This window comes from Rousettus aegyptiacus, unplaced genomic scaffold (assembly GCF_014176215.1).
Source record: "Rousettus aegyptiacus isolate mRouAeg1 unplaced genomic scaffold, mRouAeg1.p scaffold_m13_p_4, whole genome shotgun sequence".
Classification (NCBI taxonomy): Eukaryota; Metazoa; Chordata; class Mammalia; order Chiroptera; family Pteropodidae; genus Rousettus; species Rousettus aegyptiacus.
Window position 1 is genome coordinate 130,369,665 of NW_023416307.1, and position 17,285 is coordinate 130,386,949.

The window sequence follows — 17,285 nt, forward strand, 5'->3', positions numbered from 1 at the left end:
TTGTGATAAAGCGGGGACTCCCTTAAGACTACAAAGCCCAGAATGCTCTGGCTCCTGCGTTCCTCTCCAGCCTCTTCCAGTTCCACACTGCCCACAGCAATCTGCCCTGGCCTTTCTGTCCTTTAAAGCCCTTTTCACTCACTAACATCCATCTTGCCAAAGGGCCTTTTCATCTAGTAATTCCATCCTTTCAGACTAGCTCAAACAGTTTCTCTCCAGGGGAGCCTTTCCTGACCTCCTTGGCCAGATTAAGTCTCTCATTTCTGGATTCTCCTTATCCCCAAAATCTCTCCCGTGTAGCTCTTCTCGCAGTTGCAATTTTACATTGATTCATGCAATTTGTTTTGCTTTTTTTTTTTTTTTTTTGCTATTAGTATTCTCCTTAGATTCTCTAAGTTCCATGAGTGCAAGGTGAGGGTCTGCTTTTTTTTTTTTTCCCTCTTACCACTGGACCTTGAGCTCTCAGAAAATAGCAAACAGGCCAACGCTGTTGAAAACTAAAGACTGATTGCACAGAGACGAAAGCCAGAAAAATTCAGGGACCATCTGAGTGCCTGTCTTTCTGTTTCTGGTCTCCTTCATGTGTGACCAGGAATAATTTTAAAACATGGCTTTTTTTTTTTGCTTTTTTTTTTTTTTGTGGTCACAAAGTGCTCCCCACTCGAGGAACTCCTTGGTGTCTCTCTGCTCTGTGCCTGAATGCTGCCACCTGTCGGGACATCGTCAATGGCTATGAGTGCATATGCCTGGCAGAATACAAAGGTGTAAGAACGGACAGCTGCCCAACACCAAGAAATGGTCCCGAAACCATTATCTACAATAATAATGCATGACGCTTAAAGAGAAATTGTTATGAATGGGAAGGGAATTCTTTTTTAAATAAATGGTGTTAGAGAAATTGAGTTGCTAAACAGAAAAAAAAATAAATGTTCTTACACTTCTAAATAAATTCTGTATAAATTAAAACACACACACACACAATGCCCTAATGACACAGGGTGAGGTCCCTGGTTATAATTCCATCAAGGGAAAAGGCTTTGGGCACTTTCAATCAGAATCTTTAGGTCTCTTTGATACAATAAGAATTTTTTTTCTGTAATGTAAGTGCAATTTTAATGGCAGTTCAAGTTTTGAAATGTGTAGAGTATAAAAATAGTGAAATCTAGGGCGATAGGAAAATAGTCTCATAATAGTATTTATCATTGTAGGTTAGGAATGAAAAAGATATTTTTAAAGACCTTTTAGTGATATAATCTAAAAGAATCATTATTAGAAAAAGAATTTTTAATCGAATGTAATATGTACATGTATTTTCTGATAGAGAAGAAATTCTTTCAAAAGTTTCCATATTAATAACTCATAAAAGATTGAACAAATGAGGACTCACATGTTCTGGTTGCTTTAATTTACTTCTACCTATACATTTCAGACCAAAACTATCAAAATTCAGACCAAAATTCTATCAAAGTTCTAAGATTTAATGTATTATTTTGAAATAATTCACAATAAATATTTATAATATGCTTTTATACTACTTTAGTTCTAACACCAATGTTTATTTGTTGAACGAAGTCAGTTCTTGTTTATAAAAATTTTCAAAAAGTTTTGTTTTAAAGCATCGAATCTATTGAAAAATAAACATGCTTTTAGGCCTGAGCTGCAGTGGTGCATTAAAGAAACAACAACTTAGGCCACCGTGGCCACTACCCTGCAACGAGCAGGTGCTGGGACCCTGGGGTCTGGGGACCGAGAGTCTGGCTGCTGGAGTCTGCTGTCTGGACTGGCAGGTGGCAACCTTGCATCCTAATGGCCTTTCTGTGCCCAAGCAATTTCTCTTGTGTGGTCTCCCCTTGCCTTTCTGGGGTGTCGTTTTTGTCCTGGCCTCCAACTGTTTGCAGAGACTTCCCGGAGGTTCCAGTGAGCAACAGTACTCAGAACTCAAGCAGATAGAAAAGTCTAGAAGACATTTAAGGTTGGCACCAAGGACCAAGTCGTCGAGGAAGATATAGTTATGCGTAAAGGTGCTCTGATTTGGGGGAGCACAAGCCAATTCAGAGACTTCAAACTTCATAGTTTCATCTACCAGTTTCATTCTTTTAAAGGTATATGGCTAAGACCTGGTCACCATTTGCACCTTGGTGAATTCTTGATGGACCTGACTCTTGGTTGCTGCCAACTCCTGGGATACTACTATCAGAAGGGTTTGGAAGGCAGAATTTTCATCTCTTAAAGGGGAATTTTTTCCCATTGAAACTGATAGCTGTTGTCTTTGCCATGCTTCCCTTTTGTGAATTTTTGATCTATTACTTAGTCACTAGTAATTGACCTAAGGTGAAAAATCCAGGCTGTGAGGGTGAATGAAGAAACTCTTGAACCTGTGCCGAAAGCCATATTTTTGGCTGATAGCCACCTGCCTGGGGGAGTAAGAGGTCACTGGCTAGATGAATTGCAAGAAACAGCAAGTGGAGAGAGCTTTCTAGATGGTCCTGTGGTTGTCTGCCAGAGTTGTCTTCATTCTGGGGGACGTCTTTGGTGAAGGGAGGTGGAGCTCCTCAGGGCCCAGGCAGATGATGTGGAGCGGTTCCAGAAAATGTTCAGACACCCGCATCACATGCAGCTGCAGGTAGTTGCTGGCAACCATAACACTGGCCTCCACTATTGGATGATCACATTCAAAATAAAATGATTTGAGAAAGTTTTCTGCCCCGAAAGGCTGTTTTCATAGAAAGGAATTTCGTGATAGTCAACAGCATTGCACTGGAAGGGGGTGGCTGCAGCATTTGCTCTGAAGCAGAAGCCAGACTCACCAAAATTTCTCACAAATTGAGTTGCTCCTGAGATGAACATTGCTCCAGCCACTGTGGGGGTGGGCGGCCACTGCCAGCATCAGCCTCAGTTCTTCTGCAGTATTTTCCACTTTTCTGGAGAAGTGATATTAACTGTTCCGGGGAAAATGGGGCACCTCCAGAAGAAATGGGACATCCCCTTTAAGGGGCGATGTGATGCCTCATAAAAGGTGTTGTGGCTCCAGTCACACCTTGTCCTATGTGGCCACACACAGTGCCTGCAAGGTGCTCCACGAGGCAGGGATCCCCAAGCTCAGCGTGCCGTCTTTCAGTTGGGGGGACAGAAACGACTCTAGTTTCATCATGGGCAGCATGACGCCCACAGAGTACGCCCTAGCCAAGTGCTACCTTTCCTTTGAGGACACAGTTCTGGTCACATACTGCGAAGCATCTGGGTTTCTTGTGGTCCTCATATTGGTTCACTTCAGGCTTCTACCCTCACCTTTTCTTTTTGGTTGGCAGCTACTCACAGTGTGAAGAGAAATAAACTTTTTGCATTTAGTAATAGATATCAAAGCCAAAGAAACTGAACTTCAGGCAATGATCATGTGAGATAAGACCAAAGTAGGCTGTCTCTATACACATGGTAGAAATTCTAAATCTTTGGTGCAAAATTACTACAGAATAGTTTATTATATTCAGGCTATAAAAATGGAATGTCTGTTTTCTCATTTTATCAAATATATGTATATATACATAATCAAAAATTGTATCTGTACAATATGTAAATGCTGTTAATGTCATCACTTGCATGCACCAGATAGTCCTTCCTTCCCCAGATGGACACAGCAGTCCTGGAGCACACTTGGAATTAGGTGTACACAGACCAAACATTGGGTTTGCTTTTATCCTACTCTGAAGTCATTCTCAAACCCCTACATATTATAAAATTGTACACTGAAATGTACAGGGGCTACAAGAAGAAATAGATTGTTTACACAGACTTTTGTTCTTCTGTGCTAAATTAATGGAATCAGATTTTTAGATAAGTGTAATTTTCTCTCCAGCAGATCAAGTTGTTAAATCTGAATTTTAATGCCTGTGATCAAAAGGAGTTTGACAAAATACTAAGAAGAGGTTTTGGGTATTTAAGAATAAATGTCTTAATAATTTTAAGCCAAAAAAAATTGTATTATTTTTGTTTTTGTTTTTTTTCTTAAGACCCTGGCGCTTCAATCAAACTTTTAAATAGGAAGGTCAGTTACAGGGGAGTTGTTGAGTAATAATGCATGTAACAATATACAACTTCATTTTTTGTGGATGTGGTGGGGGTATATCTTCAGTTATTCTTTGGTTTTACTTTGAAAACGCAATGAAAACTGAAAGCAATTTCTACTTTATACATCTCAGTTCACTTGAGAGTTTTATAAAAGGGTTAAGGAGAGGAGCAGGAATTCAGTGACAATGAAATAAAATATGTGTTGCACTGATTGTCTATAAAGTTGTCATCCTTTCTTTCAGAGACAAGTAGTAGTATTTAAAATTGGATAAGTTTATAAAGGATTATAAAATGCTGATTATATTAGAGAGTAATCTTTAAAATACCCAACAAAGGCTAAAAGACTAAAAGGAATTAATGAAGTAATGTAGGCTAGGATGTTACTTCCCTGGATTTGTATTGTTGAAATATAACTTCAGACATCATTGCAGATTACCTTTGACCTAAGGAAACTATCCTCAAAGCTGTGACTGTGGATAAAACATGAAATGTCCTTGTTACAGTGATTCCTGAGTTCTAGATATACTGTGCCATAAGCTGAGGCTGCATTTGCAAATATTTCAAGTTTGAGAAATAGCTATATACTTTAACTTTATATTTCAAATAGAGGTTTCATAATGGTTCTTCAAAAGGCAAATGGAGAATCTACCTTTGATTCTCCTAGGCAGACACAAATGCTGGTCCCCCTTTGTCTTTTTCATCTTTTTTGCTTATGATGGAACCTGTTGTCAAGTAAGTGGTTCAAAGCTTTGAAAGTGAGGATAGTTGACCTATTCCCACCCAGGGAACTTGAAAAGTCTTTAAAAGCAAAATAATTGAGAAATATATTGTTTGGAGAGAAAAAAATATCCTTGGCTCCCTGAAAGAAGTTTGCAATGTTAGTATGGCATTGTTTATAAGATGTAGATGATTAATTTGTACAGTGTGTGTGTGTGTGTGTGTGTGTGTATACACACACACATATATATGTTTATATTTAACAAGTAATTTTAAAAATATGATCTGATAATCTGATAAAATGTACTTAATTCTAAAACACAAACAAACAAAAACAAAAAGCAATGTGCTTTTACAGGCAAAACACACTCATGTACATACATATACAAATATACATAGCCTCACAGTTTCAATGAATCATTAATAAGACTAACATAACTCATTTTTTGAGTTCTTACTGTGTGCTAGCCCTGTTGTGAATACTTTGTGATAATTATCTCTTACTACCCACTACAACTTTGTAAAACAGGCTAGATTTCTATTCCCGTTTTGTCATCCTTTTTATAATTCTAACAAAATACTAAGGCTTAAAATGGTTAAACAAATTACTCAAGCTCATAGCCATTAAGAGTAATAACTTTAGTTAAATAAAAAATTAGTCTGAAAGGGAACAAATAATACATGGACAAACTAAATTGCTGATTGTTGACTGATTTTAGAAGAGTTGCAGAGGGTTTGGCTTTCTCATACACACTTATTATAGGTGACCTAAAATACCAAGGACTAAAGAAGTAAATGACTACAGAACAAACAAGATGCTGATTAATACATCATCCTTTCCATCTTAAATAAAGATTTCCATTTACCTCACTCATATAATTATAATTCAAAAGCTCAAAAAATAACCCTGTAGAAAATATCAATTCATAGTTTGCTGTGAATAAATGTTGACTTGGTCTCTAATTAATGTTCTGGAAATAGAGTTGGTTCCAGTGCAATGGTCTTTCCCGGTTGCTGAATTTCAAGGAGCACAATTTAACATTCTATAAAAACAGACATAATCACCAGGAAATTGGGAGATAGTCACCACTCTGAATGATCATTGTCATCCTGTTTGTGTTTCTATTCTCACCGGAGTTTTACTTAAATCCTTAAACAGTCTCATGTTTGAAAGTTTTGTCTTTTCTGATTTAACAAGAAGCCTTGTTCAGGGGCAAAATTTGCAAAGCAATTACCACAGAGAGGTCACATTACTTCAGTCTTTGTCAGGAACCATCTTTATCCTTGCAGAATATATGTGTTCTCATTCCACTATACCGTCCTGTGCCAGCAAGACCTTTGATGCTGCTCTTGACCCAGTCAACATTATACTTTTAAGTATCATACAGCATATTGCCAAAAAATAATTCTGCGATATATACTCTACTAAACTGAGACACATGTCAAGTTAATATCAAAGCTACACTGGCAAAGTACCAGAATTTTAGAATAGTCTGCATTTCATCATCCTCATCATTAGTTAAGCAGTCATATTTTTGATCTTCTAATTCTTTTGGGGGGAGTTGTGATATATACTTCAAAATCCCCTGAGTGCTGTTAGAATATTTCTCTCTTGACCTAGAAAGGGGTAACTATAATAGGTTTCCTGTTGACTTAACTCCCAAAAAAGAACTGTTTGGTAAATTCATTTTTTTAACATCTCTATTTCCATTTTTATTAAGAAAAGTGTGACAAGAAAAGAAAATACGAAGTTTTACCTTTGCTTAGTGCTCCTACAGATGGAACTCATTCTTAGCATTAGGTCTTAGAGGGATCTTTGGACCAGGTAACAGAAATTGAAGTATAAATGTCCAGCCCTCTGCCATTTACTCTTTCAACCTACAAAGGAACTTATAGATACCTTCTATCCACAGCCAAAACTATTCACTTCTGAAATGGGCTCACAGTCAAAGCCTACACCAACTTATTTATATCAGCTGCACAAATAGTCATTGGTCCACGTTTTCAAAAAACAAAAATAGACACTTAATTCAATAAAATGTAAACAGTAACTGTCAGTATGGCACTGTAATTTATTCTGCGAGAATCTAATTAGAATACTTTAATGTTCTGTAGGAGAATGTGATGGAAAATAAATGGGTAATTTAGCTAAGCTAAGCTCACTGAGTCAAATATATTGACTGAACTTTTAAAATCCTGTATTCAATATCTTCCTGATTAATTTTCAGAGAAAGAGTCACGAAAAGCTTATATTCTCTTATCTTCCAATATGTCTATATGGACACTTAAATGTGGATGAAATACATTTTCAGAGGAAGTAACTAAAGCAATAGCATTTAGTTGGGTGCTTTTTTATTGGAAATTATTACAACTATATTTTGTCCAAACAACAGTCCATATAACTTAAAATAAATCTAGATAATAACAAGCTTTCCACACAGCCTTTAGAAAGGAATTTATTCCACAAAGTTCAATGGATTAGTCTCATTTGTCATGCTCTGCAGTAGTTAACAAGAATGTAGATAGCATGTTTATCACCATAACACTAGAATGGTTTTGTAAAAAATTCATCATTTCAACAACTTACTTAGTTTGCTATAACAAAGCACTGGCTTAAAATGTAGCAGTGAGCTTCCTTTCTGATTTAAAAGCTGTATGTATCACTGACAGTTCTGAGCAGTGTTTTTTATGGCTTTGTTTACCTTGTTCTAAAATGAAATGACAATTCATTTTTCACAAATAAGCTGAAGGGTCGTTACTGCAGATATTTTTTCCTTTGAAGTAAATTTAAAAGAGGTTCTCAGATGTATACATTTTTTCTTAAGTATCAAATGGAAAATATCACCAAAAGTTTTGCCTTCTGACATCTGGGAGAAAGCCTTGTAAAGCAGGATCTACTCTATAAGCAAATGACAAACAGTGAGCGTCATAATTTGCACCTCTTTTAAACACACAATTTTCCACATTCTAGAGTTCGGTAGTTTCTTTCCCGTTATACTGGAAACACAGTAAAATTATTGCTTTTGAACAAGAAAGCATGTTGGTTCTTGGACTAATACATTTTGTGCTAAAAAAATACAAATTCTGAAGTGTCCTGTTTTTCATTTCAAGGTAGCTCTGTTTTTTAAAATTTACTTATTAACTAACTTCTTTTACTCAATTTAGAGCTATAGAAAAACTCCAGAGTAGAAAACAAGAGACTCCAGGTCTAGTCCAGGAGCTAGCACTGATATTCAGAAAATACCAGTTGTTGAGAAAATACTGAAACTCTTTTAGCCTCAGTTCTCACAACGATAAAACTAGACAAGATAATCTTCCAATCTTCCATGTCTACAACTCTATGAGTCTATGATTCCATAATCTAAAGGAGTCAGTTTGATATAAGCAAGATGGTTTAAATCCATAAGGAAAAGTAGAAAATTCTGGTATTACCTACCAAGGAGAGTAGCTGCCCATGGTTATGTTTCAGAAAGCATAGCTGTGTCTGATAGCAAAAGGTGTCTTTAGAATGTATTTAGAAAGTCTTCACTAAGACTTTTCTTTCTTCTTCAATTTCCTAAGGTATTACACACAATGGCAATTGAATCTGCTTCCAATGATCTATCTTTTCTTTCAGAAAACTGTTTATCTTAAATATAATGAATTTACTTTTATCATTAAAGTGAAATGATGCATGCATTTTTATTACATTTTTATCTCCTACAAATATATGAAAACAGATCTGTACTCAGCATATAACATATAAACTAAAATTGCTTATACGCTATAATATTTTGCAATTAACTATCCTATACTATCATCCAGGAGTCACATAAATTTTTATCTATAGGTATATAGTATTTTATTATTATCTGTATTTTATACATGAGGAAACAGGCAGAGGATAAGCATGGGATCTACTCATGAATATACAGTATCTCTGAGCAGGTCAAAAATGAAAATCCTTACTCTACCATCCCACCAAAAGCCATTATGCTTAGGTCACCACTACTACCTTCCCCTATCTCTGAAATTTTGTAATGAGTGTATTTCTAAATATCTTTATAGCACTGACAAAAATTTTGATTAGAACCATTAACAACATAAAAAATCATAAGCAAAAATAACAAGCAAAAACTGACAATAATATGAGTACAAACTAAGAGAGTATTATTTTCAATACATAAATTTCTGGAGCAAACTGACAGAAGATAAAGGTATAACCCCTATAGATAAGTCATGGTCAACTGAGCATATTACATGGGCAACCAGCAATTTAGAAAATAGGAAAATAAGTTTAGTAAATCTATTTTAATAGGTCAAACTCATTCATAAAAGAAATACAAATTGGCACTGTGAGATAAAAAAAAAATATGTCAAAGGAAAAAAGAACTACTGAGGCCTAGTACGCAATGAGAGGATATGATGAGATAGCCATTCTCATATGCTGCAAGAGGGAATTTAAGTTGTCACATTCTTTTCTGGAAAACAAGTTAGGAATATAATGCATATGAAGAGTCTTAAAGATATTCCATACTGTTGGGCCCAGTAATTCCCCTTCTAAGAACACACCCAAAATAAATCATCCAAAATGAACATATATATGAAAATAAAACACATACTTCATTGCAAATATTTATGAGAAAAAAGAGAAAATCTAAATGTTTAAAAATAAAGAATAATTAAATAAATTATGGCACATCCATAGCATAGAAAGTTATATAGCCCCTAAAATTATTCATGAAACATTTTCAATAACATATGAAAAGGTTAATGAAATAGAGGGGGAGCAGGTTACAAAACTATGTATATATCATGTGACCTCAAGTATGTTAATATTTAAGATAGATAATAATAGACCTAAATATAAAAGTAGAACCATAAAGCCTGTCAAAGAAAACATAGGAGATTATTTTCATAACCCAAGAGTGGGCAAAGATTTTTTTTTAGGCAAAATGTAGAAAGCGATAAAAATTTTTGATAAGTTAAATTTCATCAAAATTTAAAACCTGTGCTCATCAAAAGACAACACTAAGAAGAATAGGCAAGCCACAGATTTATAGAAAATATCTAAATGTATGTCTGACAAAGAACATATCCAGAACATATAATGAATTACTACATTAATAATAATAATAATAATAAATGATTGAAAATAGGAAAACACACAGCAGACACTTCACAAAGGAAAACACACAAATGGCCAATAAGCACATAATAAATGTGTTCCACATTATTAATCATTAGGGAAATATCAGTTGAAATGCCAATGAGATACATCCACTACAATGGCTAAAATTAAAAGACTGAAAATACTAAATGTTGACAAGGATATAGAACAGCCAGATTCTTATATATTTCTACCAGAAATGTAAAATGGTACAACTACTCTGGGAAAAGGTTTAGTGGTTTCTTATGAAGTTAAACATATATATACTTTTGATCCAGTAGTTTCACTCCTATGCATTTATATAAGAGAAATCAAAACTTATGTCCACAAAAAAGGCTTTTATAAAAATGAACACAGCAGCTTTATTCACAATAGCCAAAAACTAGAATCAACTCAAATGTTCATCATCATGAGAACAGATTAACAAATTTAGATATATCCATACAATGGAATGAAAAAGAATGAACTACTTATTCACATAACAACATGGACGAGCCTCCCAGACATAGTATTGACCGAAAGAAACACAAAAGACAATATCCTAAATTATTTCACTTAAATGAATTTCTAAAGCTGGCAAAACAAATATAAGGTTTAAAAAAATCAAAACAGTGGTCGTCTCGAGTGGGAAGAAGAGCATTAGGGATAGTCTAGAAAAAGACAAGAGGAAATTTTCTAGGTAGATTAAAATGTTCTCTATCATTCTAGGGTACGTGTATTGGTCTACCACAGTTGCTGTCAGAAAATACTACAGATTGGGAGGATTAGACAACAGAAATTCCACATAGTTTCAGGGACAGGAAATAGAAGATCAAGGTGCTGGCAAGTTTAGTTTCATTCTGAGCCTCTTCTCTTGGCTTGTAGGTAGCCACCATCTTGCTGTGTGCTCACATGGCCCTTCTGCGGTTACAGAGAGAGATCTCTAGTGTCTCTTCCTCTTCTTAAAAGGATACTAGTCCTGTCTGATTAAGATTCAACCCTAATGACCTCGCTTAACTTTATTACCTCCTTATAAGCCCAATCTCCAAATAAAGTCACACTGGGGATTAGGGATTCAAATTATGAATTTTAGGGGGATACAATTCAGTCCATAACAGTACAGTTATATGAGCAGATACACTTGCCAATATTGTACAGTTCTGATTTTTTTCTTTGATGTTTATAAATTCTACCTCAATTTTGTTGTGAAAAAATTATAGTAAATTGAGGGTTGCAGAGTGAGTAAAGGAATAGATGAAACAAGAATTACATGAAATATTGGAATGTTGAACAATTTCGAACTCTGGTAATAGATACATGAGGACACATTATTCTATCTACTTTGTGTTTGTAAATCATTCTATTAACTTTGCATATGTCTTAATTTTTTTGTAAAAAATGTGTAAAAAACAAAAGAAAATGACATGCGTCAATGGAAGAAGATACTTTGTAGAGATGAAGATTCTGTGTGGCATTCTCTTGAACTAAGCTCCATCTTACCTATGCTTGTATTGTGTTTCTTGGATGGGCTGTCTTTTGGGCTTGATTTACTCACCTAGAGAACGCATTTGTTAGACTTTTTTTGAATACTCATAAGGTGCAAAACACTAGGCACTATGGTGAAGTTAGCTGACATTTTTCACTAAAGTTCTGTTTAGCATTTAAATTTTGTAACATTTTTATGTCATAAATGCAGGTCAATTATGCTCTCTTTTGATACATATCCTCATGACTTTTAACCTTTATATCTTGTGTTTATTGTTCCTACTTGGAAATATAAGATTCAACAGGCCAGGGCAGCAGTCATTTTTCAGCAGATTTGTTTTCTACTAAAGTCTTTTGGTTTAGTAATACTTCTGAAAGATTAATATATTCAAAAATATAGATTACAATATGGAGAATTTTATGAAAGGACTGGACTCTTTTGAAGGACTTAAATTAAAATTCTAGTATAGATAAGCAAATATAATTAAATAAATATAAGAAGTAAGTAGATGATTCTAAAGGCAGATTAAACTCAGGATAAGAAAGGATAATTGAAGATAATGCAGTATACAATGTCCAGACTGAAGTAAAGAAGAGTAGAAAATGTAGGGAAAAAAATGAAACATATAAGGTGAAAAGGTCAGACATTTAATAAAAAAAACAAAATAGGCAGTATGGACCTTGAGAAAAAAGATACCTACCAAGAAAAGATCCTGGTGGATAACTTGGTTTAGAATTTAAAAAAAAACAGCCTCTCAGGCATTTTTAAACAGGAAATTCACATGCAAGCTACGCTTCAGGGAGAAGCCTGCAGTAAGCTGCCTGCCTGAACTTTCTGCCTGCACTGTGTTCCTGTGGTCTGAGCCAACCCTTATAAAGGAATTCCTGGAATTGTACTTCAACCAATAGGACTGAGATTTTCCCCGTCCCATCAGAGCTGTGCAGTTATATCCGCCATCAGCATCTTCAATGACCAATCAGAGAGGCTCCATTCAAACCAATCAGCACAGTAATTTTTAGACCAATCAAACTGCCAGGATTTGGAGCCCCCTCTCTCCATGATAGACTAATCAGGGACCAGGGGTGAGGACTTCTCTCTGCATAAGTCGCTCCCCTCTGGCTTGGGGACATTTTCCCATAAAAGGCTGAAGACTACATTTCTGAGGTTGGAGCTGAAATACAGATGATATCTGATGAAGCAGACTGGAGCCAGCAGAGAGACAGAGGGGAGCAGGGTGGAGCAGACCAATTTGGAGCAGACCAAAGCAGAGCAGAGCTGTCTAGCCAGAGAGGGGCCTCAGCCCAGGGCGGCCTTGTAGTTATGATGGCTGTTTCATAATTGAACTGTAACTCTATTGAGCTGTTTCACGGCTATGCTGTTCTCACAGTTGTGCTGATCACAACTAAGCTATTTGCACCAAATAAAATTTCCTTCTCCACTGCCCCAAATTGGGGATTCCAGTTGGTGTTAAATTGGCTCCAGCAACCATAGGTTGACAGAAGAGATTTGAGCAAAAACAATATATGAATCAGTGAAACTGACTGAGAATTTATAAAAATGATCAACCTTAAGACATCGAGTATTATGCTCAAGAAACTCTAAAATCCAAAGTAGATGCAAAAAAAGAAAAAAAATCATAGTCAAACTGCTAAAAATGAAAGATAAAGAGAAAATCAAAAAGCAGCTACATAGGGCAGGGGGGACAATGTCTTCAGGGCTCAGCGGTGAGATTTACAGTTGACTATTAAACATAAGAGATGAAAGCCAAAAATCAGTGGAATGACACAATTAAAATGCTGAAAGAAAAAAAATCTGCCAATCTAGAATTTTATATTCAGCAAAAATACCACTCAAAATAGAAAGTGAAATAAAGATATTTTAAGACAAACAAAAATTGAGAGAGTTTGTCACTAGAGAGCTTTCTCTTAAAGGAAATACTAAAGGGAGTTTTTCAAGTGACCCCAGATGAAAACAGTATTATGCAACAAGGAAGGGAGAGCAACAGAAAGGATAATAAGGGCATAAATATGAATAAATATTGACTATATAAAAATAACTATGTATTATAGGATTTAAAATATCTGTAAAAATAAAATGCACAACAAAAGCACAGTAGTTGAAGGAGAGTAAATGAAATTTAAGTTTTTAAATTCTTGTACTATATGAGAGTACTAAAAGTTTCATTAATAATAAATTCTAATTAGCCAAGGATACATGTTGAAATGTTTAGAGCGACCACTAAAAGATTAATATGTAAATGTATAACCAACAAATATGGAAAGATAAAATAACATTTTTAAATACTTGATTAATGTAAATAAAAGTTAAGATACATTTTTTTTCTTTTTCCTTTTAAATGGAAATAGAACTCCGGCATCTGTTGTATCTAGGTCTTTGGTTCATTTTGAGGGAAAAAAAGGGGGAGTCAGAATTAAGTCAGGAGTATTGACAACAAGTATTGTCAATGTATATGTGACTTCTGTAATTATTATATTTAAATCCATGAAGTTACTAAAGAAAAACTATCCAAGATATAGATTTTATGATAGAGCTCAATAATATACAGAAATTGTTTCTAGGGAATGAAAAATAATTTCAAAAATCTAGGTAGTTCTGGGGAGCCAGTTTATTCTAAGAAGCTGAAAAATTCAGGATAATTTAAAGCAAAGAAAAAAAATGACAAAAATTACTTTTCAGGAGATGATGTTTTATTTCTTAAAGTTAAGAATGAGCTAATTTATTCAAAGGCTGTTTGTTCATAATCCAAGGAAATACTATCTGATAGATGTGGTTTTCTGGCACTTCACTGCATCATGTTCTACGAAACTACATTAAAATTAAATTTTTTATTCTTTTGGTATCTTAATCTCCCAATGTAGAGTTCAAAGGAGATATTTTATGGAAATATAGCAAAATATTTTAAAGAGAATTACTCATAATTTTTGTATGCGTGTGTGCACACACATGCACACACACACTCAAACACAGCCATAAGTGGAAGTAATGGACATCACAGATGTTCCACATACTGAAATTACAAGATAACTGAAATTTTCTGATGAAGAATCACTATCTTTTTCAAGAAAGCATATTAACTACTTAAACATTAACTGCTTTTTTGAAACAAAAATTTAAAAAAACAACTACTTTCCAATGTACTTAAACCAACTAAAAACAACATAATACATACTTTTACTGACAATTAAAGAATTATTACTATGAAAGTAGATTATTATACTAACCTACAATGTTTAAAGGGACTGCAGAAGTGCTAGATTTATTTGTTGTTTTTCTTCTAATTCGAAACTATTTCTCAAAATGTTTAATTCTCCTACTCAATCTTTATAGCTTCCCTGCTTTCGCCCTTGACTTCAGGCTACAGTTGCTGTTTTCACTTCCACAACATTCCTGCCTTGTCCAGTCTTTGCTAATCTGCTATAAATTTGGAAGGAAGCTAATATCCAACACAAGAGTGCTTAGGATCTTCATGGAGGCCTTAGATCCTCTCCCGTCAGTGAGGTGAGTGTTGGCCATGGAAAGTGCAAGGACTTTTACAGCCATCAGTTTTCTTCTCTTTGACTTAAGGGTTTTAGGTTGTATTTCACATAGCCAAGGTTTCCTGATAAGTAAACTATATAGAAGTAGTAGCTGTGTATTTTGATTTGTATTAACAATGCATATAATGTCAGAACTCACTTCAGTCTGAATCAACCCTGTAACACTTTCATGAAATTGGTTCTATTTAGTCCCCGGATGCAAGGAGTTGGGATGGTAGTGGAGGTGAGGGAGGAAAGAGCTACCATTGACTTAGCAAGGGATCACGCAAGACAAAGCTAGCAACCACTGTGACACCAAATATCATTCTTATGGCCCGTCTATGATGCACATATTACCAACTCCATTTTACTATTAAGGGGAAAAAAGGCCTAACAGAAAAAAAGCAGGTTCAGAGAGGTAAAGTAACTTGCCAAAAGCCACGCTGCTGGCAGAGCTGGTATTTGAACCCTGGTATGTCTCACTGCCTCCTTTTTTCTTTTCTGCTAATCCAAAGCTTTGGAAAGTCTCAGAAATTAACTGGAAAGGATCAGTGCTGGAGAATGTAATATGGTGATAATATAACTCCAACATTCTGGGTGATATTGTTGTGACTCTAAAACTGCACGGAGATGAAAAAGATGGCATGAAAATCTAAAATCCTGGAATATTAATTGGCCATAAAGAAGAAAAAAAATCTTACCATTTGTTACAAGATGGATGGACCTGGAAGATATTATGCTAAGTGAAATAAGTCAAATAAAGAAAAACATGATCTCACTTACATTTGGAATCTAAAGAACAAAACAAACAAACAGACTCATAGATACAGAAAACAAATTGATGGCTGCCGGATGGGAGATGGGTAGGAGGGCTGGGTGGAAAAGGTGAAGGAATTAAAAAGTACATTTTGGTAGTTATGAAACAGTCAAGGAGATGAAAAGTACAGCATAGGGAATATAGTCAATAATATTGTAATAACTGTATGGTGTTAGGTGGGTACTAGACTAATTGGGGAGATCACTTCATAAAGTATGTAACTGTCTAACCAGTATGCTGTACACCTGAAACTATTATAAAATAATCCTGATGTCAACTGTAATTTAAAAATATAAAAATTTTTAAATGGAAAAAAATAAAAATAATAAAAATAAAATCTCTAAAGAAAAAGTGAACAATTCTAAATAATAAACAGTACATACAGGAGAAAGAGAAAGAATAGTTTTTAAATGGAGCTAAAGTTTCTTCTTAGGTGATATTATAAAACTACTCACAAGGGAAATTATGGGTAATCACCAAGGATCAAAATTAACCTGTAGAAGGCAGAAGGTGAGGCAAAAGTGGTGAACCCAAATCACTGGAAACTTCCTAGTGACTGGGAATTGTGTAAATTTACATAAACTGGCTTTGTGAAAAAGTGGTGAGACACAATACTAATTGCCAGACTTGAAGACTAAATCGTGTGAGAAAAAAAAAAAAAGACTGTGGCTATCTTTAATGGGAATGATTAGAAGATAGGCTTTCACCAGGTATGATTTGAATTACAAATGAAGTACAGTTGACTAAAGGTAATGTGAAAATGAACAGAGGGGAGAAGTTCAAGGGTCGGAGGGTGGATTTAAACGTCACTTGTATGCAGATGACCTCATGGATAAAGATGGGGCCACTCAAAACCCAAGCACACTGAAAGAAAAGCCAAAGACACAGTTTTGGGGAGACTCCCTGAGTCCAACAGAAGTGGAGAAAATGTTAATTATAGGTAATAAAAAGTGATTAAGCAAACTACTCCCTAACTGCTACACCCTGTAATTCTGTGCTATCAACTAATGCTTTGTCAAGACTAAAATCGTATTCTATTTTAGTTAGGATTTTTGCATGGTGATAAATACTTTTCCTCCATTTTCAGGGTAGCACTTTTGTGGATACTATTTTGCTCTGGTTTGATTCAATCTGATTTATGTCTGCTGTCATCTGAAAAACTGATTATTGAAAACAACTCAGATGCTGCTAAGGAGTCTGGAATTTTCTGCCTTTTGATGTCAGAATCTACCAGACCATCTTTGTGGAAAGGTTTGATTGGTTCAAAATGGAATAGCCACAAAAGATGTCAAGAGACACCAATTTTTAGGACTGTGGTGATGTGTGCTTAAGGATATAGATACGCCAGTATTTTTTTCTGTCACGGAGAGCCTGAGTCTTGGACCGTCAATCAAAATAGGCTTCAAAGAATGAAATACATATATCTGTCAGGTTTGTCAAATTTTCTTTAGGGTCACCCTACTGAGTTACTTAGAAAAGAGAATTTAGCTAATTTAAGTAGTGTGTTTTCTGGATCCCTGAGGAACAAAACATCAT

The 17,285-nt window shown here is 35.0% G+C and overlaps 1 protein-coding gene and 1 pseudogene across 12 annotated transcripts in view; one reads left to right on the forward strand and one right to left on the reverse strand.

Annotated features, from left to right (window-relative positions):
* The window catches only part of TMEM108 (transmembrane protein 108), a 473,125-nt gene that overhangs the window by 446,588 nt on the left and 9,252 nt on the right, over positions 1 to 17,285 (reverse strand). The gene's annotated exons all lie outside the window — the stretch shown is intronic.
* On the forward strand, positions 1,641 to 3,430 carry LOC107508439 (annotated as a pseudogene).